The sequence below is a fragment of the Hibiscus syriacus genome, unplaced genomic scaffold, assembly GCF_006381635.1.
Source record: "Hibiscus syriacus cultivar Baekdansim isolate YM2019G1 unplaced genomic scaffold, ASM638163v2 tig00116971_pilon, whole genome shotgun sequence".
NCBI classification, from domain to species: Eukaryota; Viridiplantae; Streptophyta; class Magnoliopsida; order Malvales; family Malvaceae; genus Hibiscus; species Hibiscus syriacus.
In genome coordinates this window covers 6,780,115-6,797,696 of record NW_024063495.1, presented here as the reverse complement: position 1 = coordinate 6,797,696, position 17,582 = coordinate 6,780,115, and the positions used below count along the sequence as shown (strand labels likewise).

The following is a 17,582-nucleotide window of genomic DNA, read 5'->3' as shown; positions in this document are numbered from 1 at the left end:
CTTACCGATACTCATTATTTACCCTTAATTATTGACATGCAAAATTTCAAGTTTTCAACTCAACCATACATCAAATATGGATCTAAACGAACATGCTGATCTAATGACCAAAATGTAAATAATTCAAAAGTCACACATAAACAACGAACATGCAATTGACACTCCCATTATAAAATTCAATGTATTAAAGAGTGACAAAACAAATCTCATCAAATTATGAATTAAGTCCAAATAGTAAAACTAAAACTTAGGAACACTTAGGACCTCTAATGAATAATGAATGGTGATGTGTGAAATGACTATTTTACCCCTTTAATATTGAAGACGTCTTTAACACTATAAAGGTAAAATAGTAGTTTCCACATCACCATTCTTTAGCATTTAAAACATCAATTTAAACTTACCAATACTCATTATTTACCCTTAATTATTAACATGCAAAATTTCAACTGAACCGGACATCAAATAGGGATATAATCGAACATGCTTACCTAGGGACCAAAATGTAAACAATTCAAAATTCACACATAAACTACGAACATGCAATTGATACACCCACTATGAAATTCAATGTATTAAAGAGTGACAAAACAAATCTCATCAAATTATGAACTAAAATTAAATAGTAAAACTAAGACTTATGAACACTTAGGACCTCTAATGAATAAAGGGTAAATAATGAGTATTGGTAAGTTTGAATTGATATTTTAAATGCTAAAGAATGGTGATGTGTGAAACGATTATTTTTGTAATACCCACAGACCGATGCGGGCGACTCGATCCGATATGTCACATTAGGGCCACCGGAGAACCCCACAGTAAAAATCCCGGAAAAATTTAAGAATATTTCTGTTAAAACTTGTAAAATCATAAAATAAATTATAATTAAAATACAAGCTCAAAAAACCATTCATATACTACAAAAAGAATTAAAATCATACTCGTTTCAGACTCAGATATAAAAACAGAATACAACCTACATGCCCCCTAATCACATGCACCGTACTTCGCAAGTAACGCCGGTGGAAATCTATTAATACTGATGTCGATAGCTGCATTGGATCAATTCTTTTAACCTGAAATAGTGAGTAACAGAGTGAGCTTTGGGAAGCTCAGTAATATAGAACTACCAAGCGATACTAAAGGACATGCAGATAATAGGCAAGCAAAATTTTCCTTATTGATTCAGACATCTACAGATTTTTGTGTTGAGCTGAAGTCCTAATGGTATTTCAGGTAGTAAAAGACATGAAGCTTACAGTTCAGAGGGAACGTTCAGAGAACCAAGTTCAGGAGATCAGTATAGGGTGTCTAGTTTGTTCCCACAAAACCATTGAAAAGGTATAGATCTTTTTAAAACAGTAATAGTTTAAAATGTATTTTTAAAACCATGGCAAAACCCTCCAACCGAATGCCAATATGTAGTTCCCCAGAACTGCATCCATAAGGACTTACCCTAGATCCATTAGGCATAGGTGTCAATCTAAGAGAACATCTTGGGTGACCCGATCTGATATGAGGTTTCACATTAGGGCTACAGGAGCGACCTACAGTAAAAATCCCAGAAAAATTTAAGATTTATAGTAAAACTTGTTAAATCATAAAAAAGTATAATTAAAATACAATTTCAGAAAATCATTCATATACTACAAACAGAATTAAAATCATACTCGTTTCAGACTCGGATATAAAAATAGAATACAACCTACATGCCCCCTAATCAAATGCACCGTACTCTGCAAGTAACGTCGGTGGAACTCCAATACTGATGTCGATAGCTGCACTGGATCAATTCTTTTAACCTGAAATAGTGAGTAACAGAGTGAGATTTGGGAAGCTTAGTAATACAGAGCTAACCAAGTGATGATGAAGGACATGCAGATCATATGCAAGCAAAATTTTCCTTATTGATTCAGACATCTACAAATTTTTGTGTTAAGCTAAAGTCCCAATGGTATTTCAGGTAGTAAAAGACATGAAGCTTACAGTTCAGAGGAAATGTTAAGAGAACTAGGTTCAGGAGATCAGAATAAGGTGTCTAGTGTGGTCCCACAAAACTAGTGAAAAGGTACAAATCTTTTTAAAACAATAACAAATTAAAATGTATTTTTAAAATCATGGCAAAACCCTCTAACCGAATTCCAATATATAGTTCCCCAAAACTACATCCATAAGGACTTACCTTAGGCCTATTGGGCATATGTGTTAATCTAAGGGAACACCTTGGGTCCATAAGGTCTTACCCTAGCCGAAGCGTAAGTGCCCACCTGAAGGAAGTGCCCTCAGGTCTATAAGGACTTACCCAAATCACATAGCAGAGGTGCCACCCTAAGAGAGTTCCTTAGGGTTCATAAGGTCTTACCACTAGGCCCAGGAGCCCACCTAAGAGTCACTTTAGATCCATAAGGAATTACCAGTTCGATCGGTCTGAACCTATATAAGGAATTACCAGTTTGATCTAGCTGAACCTACAGAGACTTCATACCAGATCCCAGAGCACCCCGAAGAAAAACATTTTTTTTAGACAGTAACCAGTGGCAGCAGGAAATCAGAGTTCATACATATCAATTCAGTAGAAACAGTATCCAGAGATCATTAATCAGACAGTCAGAGTGGAAGTAGGAAATCAGAGTTCATACATATCAATTCAGTAGAAACGATATCCATAGATCATGAATTAAACATGCAAGGTACAAATCTTTTTAAAGCAGTAACAAATTAAAATGTATTTTTAAAATCATGGCAAAACCCTCTAACCGAATGCCAATATACAGTTCCCCAAAACTACATCCATAAGGACTTACCCTATGTCTATTGGGTATAGGTGTCAATCTAAGGGAACACCTTGGGTCCATAAGGTCTTATCCTAGCCGAAGCGTAAGTGCCCACCTGAAGGGAGTGCCCTCAAGTCCATAAGGACTTACCCAAATCACATAGCAGATGTGCCACCTTAAGAGAGTTCCTTAGAGTCCATAAAGTCTTACCACTAGGCCCAGGAGCCCACCCAAGAGTCACATTATATCCGTAAGGAATTACCAGTTCGATCGGTCTGAACCTATATAAGGAATTACCAGTTTGATCGAGCTGAACCTGCAGAGACTTCATACCATATCCCAGAGCACCCCGAAGAAAAACATTTTTTTCAGACAATAACCAGTGGCAGCAGGAAATCAGAGTTCATACATATCAATTCAGTAGAAAAGTATCCAGAGATCATGAATCAGACAGACAGAGTGGTAGTAGGAAATCAGAGTTCATACATATCAATTCAGTAGAAAAGATATCCATAGATCATGAATTAAACATGCAGATTTAAAACTTTAGTAACTCATAAATCTCGGTAAAACATATTTCAGAACATATAAAATAATCATATAACACATAGGGAACACACACTAGAGGATCTAGTTATTTTCCAAAGGTATTGGTATTTATCAGATAGAGAGCCATGAAACTTCTGTAAACTGATTAAATTCAGAAACAAGATCCCTATAAAATGGTTTGATAGCTGACAGATTCATCAGTTATTCGAGACATGATTTATCAGGAACATATAGTATTTAGATACTTTTCGGAGGCACTATGTAATCAGAAAGATATTCATAATCCTTTGCATCAGAGTTACTTGTGATTTCATATATAACAAGAGTGATTCCATTATTAAGGAAATCAGGGGTATTTTGGATATTTGGTTCTTGGAGAATTCTTAGTAATTTGATATACTAAGGGAATAACGATGGTTCATAGTATTTAAGATTCGTATCGATTTATCAAAATATCGAATCAACTCGAACTGAACAAATCCCATCACTGTGATATCTATCAACCAGTCAAATCAATGCACTTCAAGGGTATTTACACTTTAATACTGACAACCAGGGCTGACCCAATAAATGTTCCAGATGGGCCTTAGCCCACCAGGGCAGCATGATTGAGGGGGGGGGTTCATAGCCATTCCATGCAGAATAACACAGGTCAAAGAGCTTCTTCATTAACAGAACCAGAGAGACAGAACCTAAGGGATGAGATTGTGAGACTTAAAAATGAAAAAGAGTCGCTTGCTTTAGAGTTAAAGAGGCATGAACAGACACGACAAGGATTTCAGATGCAAATGCAGCTTTTGAGGGAGCGTTTACTGAATATGGAACAACGGCAGTGAAAAATGATGTCTTTCGTGGCTCAAGTCTTGCAGAAACCAGGGCTTGCCATAAATCTGACACCACAATTGGAGACTAATGACAGAAAGAGAAGGTTGCCTAGAATTGCTTACTTATATGATAAAGCCAAGATTGAAGATAGTCAGACAGGCAATTCCCTAATCGCTAGAGAAAATGCAAATTTCACATTGTCGTCCAACATCGAGCCATTTGAACAATTAGAGTCATCTATGGTGTTTTGGGAGAATTTGGTTCATGATTTTGGTCAAACTAACGTTCAAGGTAATTCAAACCTTGAATTAGATGAATCAACAAGTTGTGCAGAACGCCATCAATAATATCTTGCATTTGGCTTAATATTGATACGTAACCTAAATCCCCCTGGATTGACATGAACTCTGAGCTTGCCCCGATTGCTACATCTGAGCCTATTATATGTTATGGGAATAATTTTTGACTGAAAATCCTGGTTCAACTGAAACTTAGGAAGTCCAGTCAGAAAGAAAAGATTCTGATGCTAGAAAGAATAAAAGCAAACCTGGTGATCAGAGAAGATTTTGGTAGAATATGAATAATGTAAATAACCTTGCAGAGCATATGGGGCATCTAATTCCCGCTGAAGGAACTTGATATTGGTTGATTTTTTTATGGCTTTTGGTGCCTCGATATTCAGATGTATTAAATCTAGGTATGATTGGTTTGATGTAGAAATAAGTAGATAACTTATGTTTGAGTTCATCTTCTTAAGCATGTTATTACGTTCGCACTTTTAGGTTCTATACAGCTATAGTGATTTACATGGCCTTTTTTATCTGCTTCAATATAGTTAAGATTCACATAATATTTTGAGAAAACCGCTGATTGATTATAGTGTTTTTAGGTTTTGGTTTGTATTAGTATTGATATTGTTTGACTATAATTTCTATTACATTTTTGTTTTAAAAAAATTATTTATGTTTTATCTATTATACAGTACAAGTATAGGGGCATAAAATTATTATCTCGCACAGAGCTTTAAAACTCATTGGACCGGCCATGCTGACAACTCTTGTCGAACTGACAATCTTTAGAATCATCACTGAATGGATCTTAGGTGGACAAACAAGTATTCCAATAGTATTTATTTCATTTATGTATTGCAATGATATCAGAAAATATTCCATACAAGTAATACCATTGGAATATGGTATCCAGTGATATCGAGTTTCTGAAGTGTCTTTGCTTGATGGTACAGAGCTCCTGAGTTACTTTTTGCTACCAAGCAATATGGTGGTGGTGTGGATGTTTAGGCCGCTGCCTGTATATTAGTTGAACTTCTACTCCGACGACCATTTCTGCGAGTGAACCTAGGATATAGTCAAAGTTCTTCAGTATTAGATTTATCTTGTTTTCATGTTTGCAATAAAGTTAGAGATTAAGTTTTTTATATTCCTGTTGTATTATTCGTGGTTTTTGTTTTGTTTTTGTTTTAAAATAAATAAATGATGGTATGTGATTTTTGAATATCATTTTTCACCTTTCTTCTTTTATCATGTGGTCGTGCTAAAACTATCCTCACCATCATTAAGCTATAATCTTAACAAGTTATTGCTTATAATGCTGTGAAATATTGCCACTTATACCTTGCTTTTTATCTGGTTTTGTTCAACTGTTGGTGACTTAATTTTCTTTGTAGTTCCCTGGAGAATGTTTACTTGCTTGTTTTCTTGGTATTGTTTAAGGATCAGATTAGAATAGGCACCCTGGTGCAGTGCTCTATTGACATGCATGTCTCCAGTAGATAAAAATATATTGCAGGTTGTTTAATGATGACAATGATATGTTTCAAAATTGTCAAAAAAGTGAATCATTGTTTGAAATGCATGTTTAAAACAGAATTTTGCATACCTAATTTACCAAATCAATGCTTGTTGATCATTAATTAGATGCTTTTAAAACTGGTTGTAGGTAGCTTGGCTATGCCTGATAAGCATTTTGTTTTAGTTTTATCTAGAAAAAAATTCTTGGTCTTACATATGATATCTGGGTGTTTTTCCCGAAAAAGCACCGGTGATCGGTATATTTACCGATCTAACATCGGTCAGATTATATTTCTCGATCTAACACCCGTAGCAGTAAAGCGCCCCCTTGCCCCACGCTATATGCTGATTTGGCGCCACATGGGGTATAGCGCGCCCCCTGCCCCACGCTATACGCTGACATGGTTACACGTGGGTATACGGATCAGGGGCTGCACTATACCTGGTTATCTGACACGTGGGGTATAGCGTGGTACAGGGCGCGCGCTATACCTTTAATTACCCACCCGTCCCACCCCAATCCTCCCTATAATGCCCCCATCCTTAATCATTTTCATCACACCAAATTCTCTCAATTTCTCTCAAATACTCTCTATGTTTAAGGTATATTTTATAATATTTTTAATATTATGTATTTAATTTATTTAAGTATTTTACTTTATTTAATATTTTACTAATATAATTCTTTTGCAGATATATAATTGAAGGCAGTCACTTCGCTTGGATGAAAATCATATATCTCGACACTTTGCTGATACGGTAACATTTTAACGTTTTAATTTAATTTAAATTATTAGTAATAATTAGTTGATTTATTTAATGCATGATTATTAGATTAAGAATTAATTTTTGTAATTATTTATTTTTAGGAGAAGAATCGTGTATTAGATCCTTTTATTAGGAATCTTAAGTTAGTGATACCTAGCCGTGTCTTGCCGTATTTAGTAGAGGTTGGACTTGGTTACATAGGTAGATATCAGGGTCATTGTAAGATAGAACCAGACCTTATTTCTGCCTTAGTAGAGCGGTGGAGGCCGGAGACCCACATATTCCATCTTCCGTTCGGAGAATGCACGATCACGCTTGAGGATGTTTTTATGCACCTGGGGCTTCCGGTGGATGGAGATGTGATATCAGGGATAGCTTCCGGTTCTTGGACAACTTTGTGTCGGGATAATCTAGGACGTGTCCCGGAAAGTTTTATCGGAGGTAGGATACCGTTAAATTGGCTAGATGCCAATTTTCGGGAGTTGAGTGCAGATGCCTCTGAGGATGAGGTTAAGATGTATGCACGGGCATGCATATTGCAGTTGATAGGAGGGTTGCTGATGCTGGACAAATCGCGCAACCTAGTTCACTGCATGTGGTTACGACATCTTAGCGACTTTCGTCTTGCCGGATCATTCAGTTGGGGCTCGACAATTTTGGCTTTGTTGTACAGGGAGATGTGTGGGCCACTGACTACAGGCATAATGCTATCGGCGGATGTCTCCTGCTGCTGCAGTCTTGGGCATGGTATCGATCGCCTTTTTTATGTCCCGTTGTGAAGAACCCATTCGTATTTCCACTACTTCTGAGGTAATTATAAAACTGATTTTGTATATTAATAATTTTATACAATGCATAATAATTTTTTTCCTTGAATAGGTGGTCTACTGATAGGAAAAATCATCAGGAGCTACCTGATGATTTAGAAAAAATGAGGGTGCTAATCGATCAGAAGGCTGTCACACAGGTATGAATTTTAATGTTTAAAAATCGATTTTAGATTATAGTTATATAATTAGATTATTATTTTGATAAAAATTATATATTATTTGTTTTAGTTTGAATGGGTGTCATATTCTACTGATGATGTGAGGGCGGTGATCCTACCTGAGTTGAGGGGTCCATCAGATGTTTGGATGGAGATGGTCCCTCTGATCTGTTATACGATCGTCTAGTGGCACTCCACTGATCGCGTGCTCCGGCAGTTTGGTTGTTTTAAACCAATTCCAGAAGCACCTCGCAATATGGACGAGTTGCATAGCTTAGATAGACGCGGCAAGACAGATACAGATTGGCTGGTGAGGCATCATGAGTGGGTCGTGTTGTGGGAGGATCTACATCGGTGCCTTCCCCGTAGAGAGCCCATTTTTACTGACTTCTTGATGTATGCTGAGGGTTATTATGAGTGGTTCAACAGTAACGGGAAACCATTTTTACTTCTCGAGGATGCATGAGGACATACCTTTCCACGACGTCGATAGAGACATTCACCGACACAGCACCATCGTCCCCCGACTCGTAGACGGAGAGCAGGTGCTTCCGGTTCATCCTCAGCTGCACCAACAGGACCTTTACAGTTGCCACCGTAGCCATTTATGATGCCGCAACCATATATGATGTCGCCATCGCCTTTCCATTACCAGATATCGCCACCTTCACCTGGTTTTATGACCCTGCCACCGCCACCGTCATAGATGACCCCTCCTGGAGGCTATTATGGGTCTATGTTTGCAGAACCAACTTGGGGTTCATATGCTGGATATTTGGCGGGTTCAGCCTTATCACCCATGGCCTCAGCACATACACCTCCTGTACAGTTTTCACACTCAGCGATGTCTGGGTTTTCCTAGTTTTCGCAGGCCGGTGGGATAGTCAGTCATACACCTCTAGGGTCCTTATTCTATGGAGGTGCTTCATCGTCATCAGCTCCTCATCAACCTAATGTATCTGCTCAAGACGATGGCGACGACGATGGTAATGATGATGACAGCGAGGAGTCAGAACCAGTGATACGAAGAAATCCTCCTCGAGACCGACAACCACCGCCCTGCGGAACACATTCGTATCGCATGCATCGATAGATTTTTTTTATTATATTTGTATTTACTTTATTTTGTTAAATTTTAATTTTTTATTATTTCTCATTTAATACTTACTTTATTTTGTTAAATTTGTTGGACTTTTTTTTAATGTATTTAAGTTAATTTTGTTTATTACCATTTAATATCAGTTATTGTAATTTGGTTATCATTTACCATTTAATACTTATTATAAGTTTGTTGTATTTAAAATTATATTCAAATACCAATTTGGTTATCATTAACTTGAAGTAAATGCAAATTAAAGTACAAGAATTATTATTTGATAAACAAATACATCATTTCCTCATCAATTGTTACTTGATGACAACAGAAGTGGACATGTTTTTCTCGTGTGTCCTGGGTTTCTACAATGCCCACATATTCTGTCTTGTCTAGATCTTTCTCGAATATCCATATCGCAATGAATTCGATTGGATTTTGGACGACCATGCTCCCTCAATAAACTCGGATTTGGTACAATCGGAAGCCAATCTTGAACCTCATCAGGGTCTTTGTCATTATCTATGGGGGGAACTCAAATTCATATACCTTAAAAACTTCAGATAGTAGGTATACGAGATCCACAAAATGGTTATAGTATTGACGTGTGTGCGAGCAAGCTACTATCACATGAGAGCATGGATACTTCAGAGCTTGAAAAAACCCGTAGTCGTACGTTCTGTCCCTTAGATTTACTCTTAACGACACAGCTTCAATCCCTTGAAGAGGTCGCGACAACTCTGTGACACGAAACATTTCATGCCTTCGAGAGAAGCTTGTTACAGACATTCCATTTGTTGCATCAATTTTTTTCTGTAGATCTGCAACTAATCTAGGGTGATAGACATGACCACCTTGCATCCAGGTTTGAGCTTGTCCCTCGAGCTTCGCAAAAAGCGCCCCCAAACGAAAATATGTAGTTTTTACCAAAGCCGCTACAGGTAAGTGACGTGCACCCTTTAAGGTTGAATTGATTGCCTCAGCCAAGTTGGTCGTCATGTGTCCATATCGATATCCACCATCATATGCGTTCGTCCAAATTTCTTTATCGATGAGGCTGATGTAATCGTATGCTTCCTCGTTCTTCGCCCGCAAATCTTGAAGCATTGATTCAAACGTTCGAGGAAGTAGTTCGTAACCTGATCAAAAAATGTATAACTTACTAACTTGCTTTCTTTACAAAATTAAAATTATCAAAAAATGTATAACTTACTAACTTGCTTTCACTTACCCATGCGCACAATTAATTGACGCTCATCATTCTTCTTGTACATTCCATGATAGTTCGCAGCAATGTGTCGGAGACAATACCTATGTTGGACAAAGGGTGGTTGCCACATTGGACCCAAAGACTCCATTGCTGCTTTGATCCCAGCTCCGCGATCTGAAATGACACATATGTTTTCCTTCGTGATAACATGTGCACGTAAATTTCGGAGGAAAAAGCCCAAGAATCTGTATCTTCTCCTTCGACAAGAGCAAAAACAACTGGAAGAATGTTGCGATTGCCATCTTGGACAACTGCCAATAATAAAACTTGCTTGTATTTTCCATACAAGAAAGTCTCGTCGATCTGGACCACAAGCTTGCAGTATTTGGCAGCATTAACGCACTGTGGGTAACTCCAAAAAACCTGGTAGAATTGGCTTCGATCGCGAAGAACTCGATAATTATGGTATGCATAGGAGGTTTCAAAGTCCACAATTATCCCAGGATTCAACGTCCGCACCAGCCTAAACCAACCTGGAAGTTCGTTGTAAGATGCATCCCTTTCGCCATGAAGTTTGACAATGGCATTTTGTTTTGCCAACCAAGCTTTTTTATAGGAGACAGTGTACCCATACTACAATTGTATAGCTAAAATAAACACTGCAACAACTATATGAGAGCTTGCTTTTACCATGGGCATGATGGCTTGGCATATCATTTCAGAGTCCAAGTTGGGATGATCTTGGTTGACCCCTCCAGCACAACATGTGTGAGGACCGTTGTATACTGTTAGTTCCCATATGTTATTTTTGCTCTTCATTTTCGATACACGAACCATCCAATTGCATCCATTTTCGCGTCGGGCACAGTAGCATACATATTTTTCGGTCGTCGATCGGTTGACTCTTGACTGAACAGAATTACGGATATTGTAATTTTTGATAGCCATCATCGCTTCTTCTTTGCTTGAAAACTCCATGCCTAAAGATAACTCACCATTATTTATTGATGAGTAATATCCATAGTCACCGAGATGAGGCATATCCGCAAATTCTGGCCCGTACATTGCACCATAATCAGCTTCATACATATGTGCAGGAGGGTCAGTTTGTGTCACATTTCCTGGAACTTCATCTACATCATCATCATTGGAGTTGAATTGCGGTGATTCTATGTGAATGAATAGTCTAGTCTCAGCACCATCCGCATCAGGCTCACGAAGCGGTTCTTCTGGTGGAGATGATGGTTCCTCCATGCGCTCCACATTTAGGTCGAAGAACCTACTACTTGCATGTCTTCCCCTTGAACTAGAAGGCATATCGACATTGAGATCGAAAAAACTCGCAGTCGAATGCCTCCCCCTGGAGCTTGAAGCCATCGTGTCAAATGGAAACTGCACAGATTGTTGCATCGATGACATCTCCATATTAAGGTCAAAGAAATTTGCAGATGAATGTCTTCCCCTTGAACTGGACGCGGTGTTGCCATACAGATTGTTCTTGGACCCACCTCGGTACATATCGTAAGGAGTTGCGGATGAATGTCTTCCCATTATGGCATTAAAATCATTACACATTACTGTAGTCGGGCTGTCAACTTGATCAACTTGTTCAGCCAGCCCATAGTGGGAGCTTAATGATTGATCCCGAACAGCACGCACTTGAACAAAATGTGCATACATCTTAATAGCGGCGTCTGAATAATTACTTTGAGCTTCAACCATCATTTGAACATCATCATTGTTCAAAAGTTTGAACGCTGTATAAGTTAATGGCAACAATGATGTTGGAAATCTGTACTGCAACGACGACATTCTTCTACTACTTCCAACATGAATCTTCCTCGAAATTTTCGTTATCAGCTCCTCAAGAGTTATGTTTCTCTTGAATGATATTTTAACACGCTTATTTGATACGAAAACATCATCTTCTCTAATTTCACCATCGTAATAAACAATAGCTGAAAGTCACGACATTCTTTGAGTTTAAAAGTACGGCAATATTATATCTGCAAAAAAAAAAAAATAACTGAAACAAACCTGATTGAATAAATTATATATGAACGAAAATATAACACAATAATTTTTTTACACATCAACGTAAATAATTTAAATAATATAATTTTATATTATTACCTGCACCGTAAAACTATTTCGACGTATGCTCCCGCTTTTCAATTTTACAAACATAAAAATTAATTGAAAATAATTAGTATAATTTTTTTTTCAAATAATGATAATAAACGATAAGTATAATTAAAAAAGTTTAACAAAATTACCTTATAACGAAAAATCGCACGAACTTCTAAATCAAATATGAGAAGATTGTCAGAATTATTACTTGTTGACAGAATTGTTGTATTAATTTATAAGTAGAGAGGAGAGATGCGAGGAGATGTGAGAAACTTAACCGGCGGAGGAGGGTATTTATAATCATTTAAGGCGCGGTACCTGAACTGCGCTATATGTAATTATTCAGATAAAAGATATAGCTTAGACCAGAGACCGCGTTAAATATAATTCCGGTCCCTACGTGGCATATAGCGCGGCCCGTGATCCGCGCTATACCCCTACGTGGCATATAGCGCGGATCAGGGGGCGCGTTATATACACGTGTAACCCATGTCAGCGTATAGCACGGTACAGGGGGCGCTATACCCCACGTGGCGCCAAATCAACATATAGCGCGGGGCAGGGGGCGCGTTTTACTGCTACGGGTGTTAGATCGGGAAATATAATCTGACCGATGTTAGATCGGTAAATATATCGATCACCGGTGATTTTTCGGGAAAACACCTGATATATGTCCTAACTTGTGAGATATACATCAGACTTGTTTTTTTGCATAGTTCTGACACCTCTATATTTTAGGGTAAACTACGTATTTAGTCATCGAACTATTCCCACAGTTCCATTCTGGTCATCCGACTATTTTTTTCTTTTCAAAATAATACCTAAACTTACGTTTTTATTATATTTTAGTAGCCTACCATTAAAAAATAAACAAAACTGCTGATGTGACATTTATTATTATTTTTTGAATGATGACATGGCATTACCTTATGGTGACACGTCAGTATCACTGTAATTTTTTAACGAAAGGTGACCAAAACGGAACAAAAACGTAAGTTTATGTATGATTTTGAAAAAGAAATAATTGAATGACCAAAACGGAACTGTGTGAATAGTTAGGTGATTAGAACGGAACCACTTGAATAGTTGGGTGATTAAATACATAGTTTACCCTATATTTTATTCTGACCGGTCTTATCTTTAGCTCATGCTAGAGATAGGGGTGATAGTGATTTAATCTGCACAAATCAAACTGAATGCCATATCAAACACAACCAATCTGAATTGATTGTGTTTTTTTTAATCTGTTATTTTAATATTTTTTTTACTAATTTGAAAATAATATATATTTTTTAATATTATAAAAACCAAAAAATAATTAAAGTTAAATAAAATAGGATTTGATTCAGTTTGAATAACTATGGTTTTTTTTACTTATAAACTGAAAACTCAGCCAAATGAATTTAATTGTAACCAAACTGAATCCAAACCAAACATTGTGGTTTGAAATGGTTTTTCATTTTCTCAGTTTTTTTATCAACCCTACTTTGGAGATGCTGCTTCCCCTTTGCCATGTTAAGTGTTGGGCTATAACTTTTTGTTAGATTGTGTAATGAGGAATGTTTGATTTGCAGTTTGGTGTTACTATGGATTATCACAATGCTGACTATTTTCCGTTAGTTTTAGTTGAACTTATTGTCATTGTAGCATGTGAAAAAGATATTTAGGTAGTCATTGACCTATGTTACTTTATTTTTTGAACTAACTGTGTCCAACACATATTAGATAGGGATATTGGGGGTATGATCATCCAAATGTATGGAAAAATTGAGCACACTCATATTGAACACTTACCCATATCCAAAAATCACCTCTGAATCTGCATAATATAGGTTTTAACTAGCTCGTATGTGTTTGGTCATTTTCAGTTTTCCTTTGTTCCATCATGTATCCGTGTTGTCAATTTGAAGTTCCACTCCTGGTATTTTTCTCATTTTCTTTGGTTCAATTTTTAAATTTTAATAGGGCACAAGTGACATCGATCAGTTAGGGAAGATTTTTGCAGCTTTTGGGACGCCAACACCCTCTCAGTGGCCAGATAGGATATACCTGCCTGATTATGTAGAATACCAATATGTTCCTGCACCACCTTTACGTGAGAATGTCTCGGGAAATGTGAGTTAATATACAGTTAACATACAGTATTATCAGATATATTAAAAGATATTTAATAAATTTGATTTAGCGTTATTTATTATGTTGACAGACTAATAATGTTTTAGGTAGAAAACATGAAAAACTATTAAAAAATTTGGTAACCGGTAAACTTTGGTTATCGGTAAGTATCGATACATATATATAAGTGTCCATACTTATTTCACTGTGAAAAACATTAATTTAAGGTTATTTTTAGTGAGTTTTAAGATATTAATTTAGTAATTATACACGTCTAATGGTTTATTTTTATGTTACGGTATATATTATTATTAAATTAAAAATAATAAACATAGATATTACATATTTATTATTATCTTTGGTTAAAATTGTTAAATTTAAATTCTAGATAATATTTTATAAAATATCAAAACAATCAAATAATTTTTTGTGTAAATGAAATTATTAAATTAATATTGTAAGTGGAAAACATGAAGCACTATTAAAAAATTTTGAAACATAAATTACATAACTTTAAGCAAAGTATCGATACATTTTTATAAAAAGTATCTATACTTTCAACATATCAGGTAAATTTTACCGGTTTTATCATAATGTTACATGATATGTTGAAAGTATCGATCCTTTTTATAAAAAGGATCGATACTTTACAATATAACAGGTAAAAATATGATGTAATAGGTAGCGTTTATATAATGTAATAGGTTAACTACTGAAAACATTATCAAGCACAATAACATATTAAGTATTGCTTATATAATGTAATAGGTAGCGTTTATATAATGTAATAGGTAGCGCTTATATAATAAAATAGGTTAATTACTGAAAACATTATCAAGCACAATAACATATTAGGTACCGCTTATATAATGTAATAGGTAGCGCTTATATAATAAAATAGGTTAATTACTAGAAACATTATCAAGCACAATAATATATTAGGTAGCGCTTATATAATAAAATAGGTTAATTATTTAATTTGTTATTACAATATATTAGGTAAACGCCTAAAATATTACCAATGATAACATAACCGGTTATTTACTGGAAATATTATCAAGTATAATAATGTAAACGATAAAAAAAATAGGCGCTACCTATTACATTAAACTACCTACCAGATATGTTAAAAGTATCAATTCCATTTAAATAAGTATCGACACTTTTGGAATTTAAAAAAATAATAATAGCGCCTATAAACATCAAATACAATAAAATAATATTATTTATTAACAAAATAATAATATTATTTTTAAAATATTAGAATAATTTATTTAATATTATTTATGTAAATATTATTATTAAAATATTATATCTATAATTTTATAAATAAAAAATTATGATTATTTTATTTTATTAAAATAAAATTATTATAAATTATATTTATTATTTTTTATAATAAGAATAATATATCATTAATTATATTATAATGAGAGAATAGTTAAACATATGTGTAAATACATTTTCTAACAGTATCGACACATATGTTATAATTATAATGTAATAGGTAAATTTACAATGTAACTGGTATACAACAATAACAAAACATGTAAAATTTACCGAAAACATCATTATTTTAACAAAACAAGTAAAGCACTACCGGTTTTGTTATTTTTTACCGATTTTGTTATTGTTGGAAATTTTACCGGAAATGTTAAAAACATTGATGTTTTAAGTAGAAATAATAATGTTTTAGGTAATTTTTACCGGTTTTGTTATGCCCAACAATAACAAAACCGGTAAAAATAGACTTTTTAATGATAAAATTAGTAAACACAAATTATACAAATTAATTTTAATTTTTTAGTTTGTAAGTTGCCACAATATAACTAATGAAAAAAGGACACGGTATTTCTATTTCGATATTAGCTTTCAAATAATAAAATAATATATATATATATATATATATATATATATATATATATATATATATATATATATAATTTTAAAAAATAATCACAATGAAGTGATGAAAAATAATCAGAATTACAATATAATTATAAACATCAAATACAATAAAATAATATTATTTATTAACAAAATAATAATATTATTTTTAAAATATTAGAATAATTTATTTAATATTATTTATGTCAATATTATTATTAAAATATTATATCTATAATTTTATAAATAAAAATTATGATTATTATATTTTATTAAAATAAAATTATTATAAATTATATTTATTATTTATTATAATAAGAATAATATATCAATAATTATATTATAATGAGAGAATAGTTAAACATATGTGTCGATACATTTTCTAAAAGTATCGACGCATATGTTACATCGAAACCGAAAATTATAATGTAATAGGTAAATTTACAATGTAACCAGTATAAATATACCAGATTTATGAAAGAATAGGTCTACATAATGTATCGACACAAATTTAAAAAGTGTCGATACATTTTGTCCAGAATGAATGTCAAACGAGGTGCACACATAAAGTGTTGATACATTTATTAAAAGTATCGATCCCAAAAACATCGAAACCGATAATTACAATGTAATAGGTAAATTTACAATGTACTCGGTAGAAATATATCGGTTTTATGAGAAAATAGGTCTATATAATGTATCGACACATTTTAAGTTTGTGTCGATACTTTTTTCCAGAATGAATATCCAACGAGGTGCACACATAAAGTGTCGATACATTTATTAAAAGTATCGATCCCAAAAAATCCAAACTGATAATTACAATGTAATAGGTAAATTTACAATGTATGGGGTAGAAATGTATAGGTTTTCTGAGAAAATAGTTCTACATAATGTATCGACACGTTTTAAGTTTGTGTCGCTATTTTTTTCCAGAATGAATGTCCAACGAGGTGCACGCATAAAGTGTCGATACATTTAAAATTGTATCGATCCCGAAAACATCAAAACCGATAATTATAATGTAATAGGTAAATTTACAATGTTACCGGTATAAATATACCGGTTTTATGATAGAATAGATCAATATAAGCGCTACCTATTACATTATATAAGCGCTACCTAATATGTTATTGTACTTGATAATATTTCCAGTAATTAACCTATTTTATTATATAAGCGCTATCTATTACATTATATAAACGCTACTTAATATGTTATTGTGCTTGATAATGTTTCCAGTAATTAACCTATTTTATTATATAAGCGCTACCTATTACATTATATAAGCGTTACCTAATTTGTTATTTTACTTGATAATATTTCCGGTTAAATGATATAATATAACCGGTCTAAATTTTAATCGATCACTTGTTTAACCGATCACGCCGTTGTTTAGCCATTTTTTAACCGTCGCACAGTATAACTAACCCTT

At 34.3% G+C, this 17,582-nt stretch overlaps 2 pseudogenes; both read left to right on the top strand.

The window, feature by feature from the left end:
• The first annotated feature begins 678 nt into the window (after nt 1-678).
• Nucleotides 679-4,787, top strand: LOC120191875 (annotated as a pseudogene).
• A 452-nt stretch (nt 4,788-5,239) lies between these two features.
• The window catches only part of LOC120191874, a 38,505-nt pseudogene continuing 26,162 nt past the window's right edge, over nt 5,240-17,582 (top strand).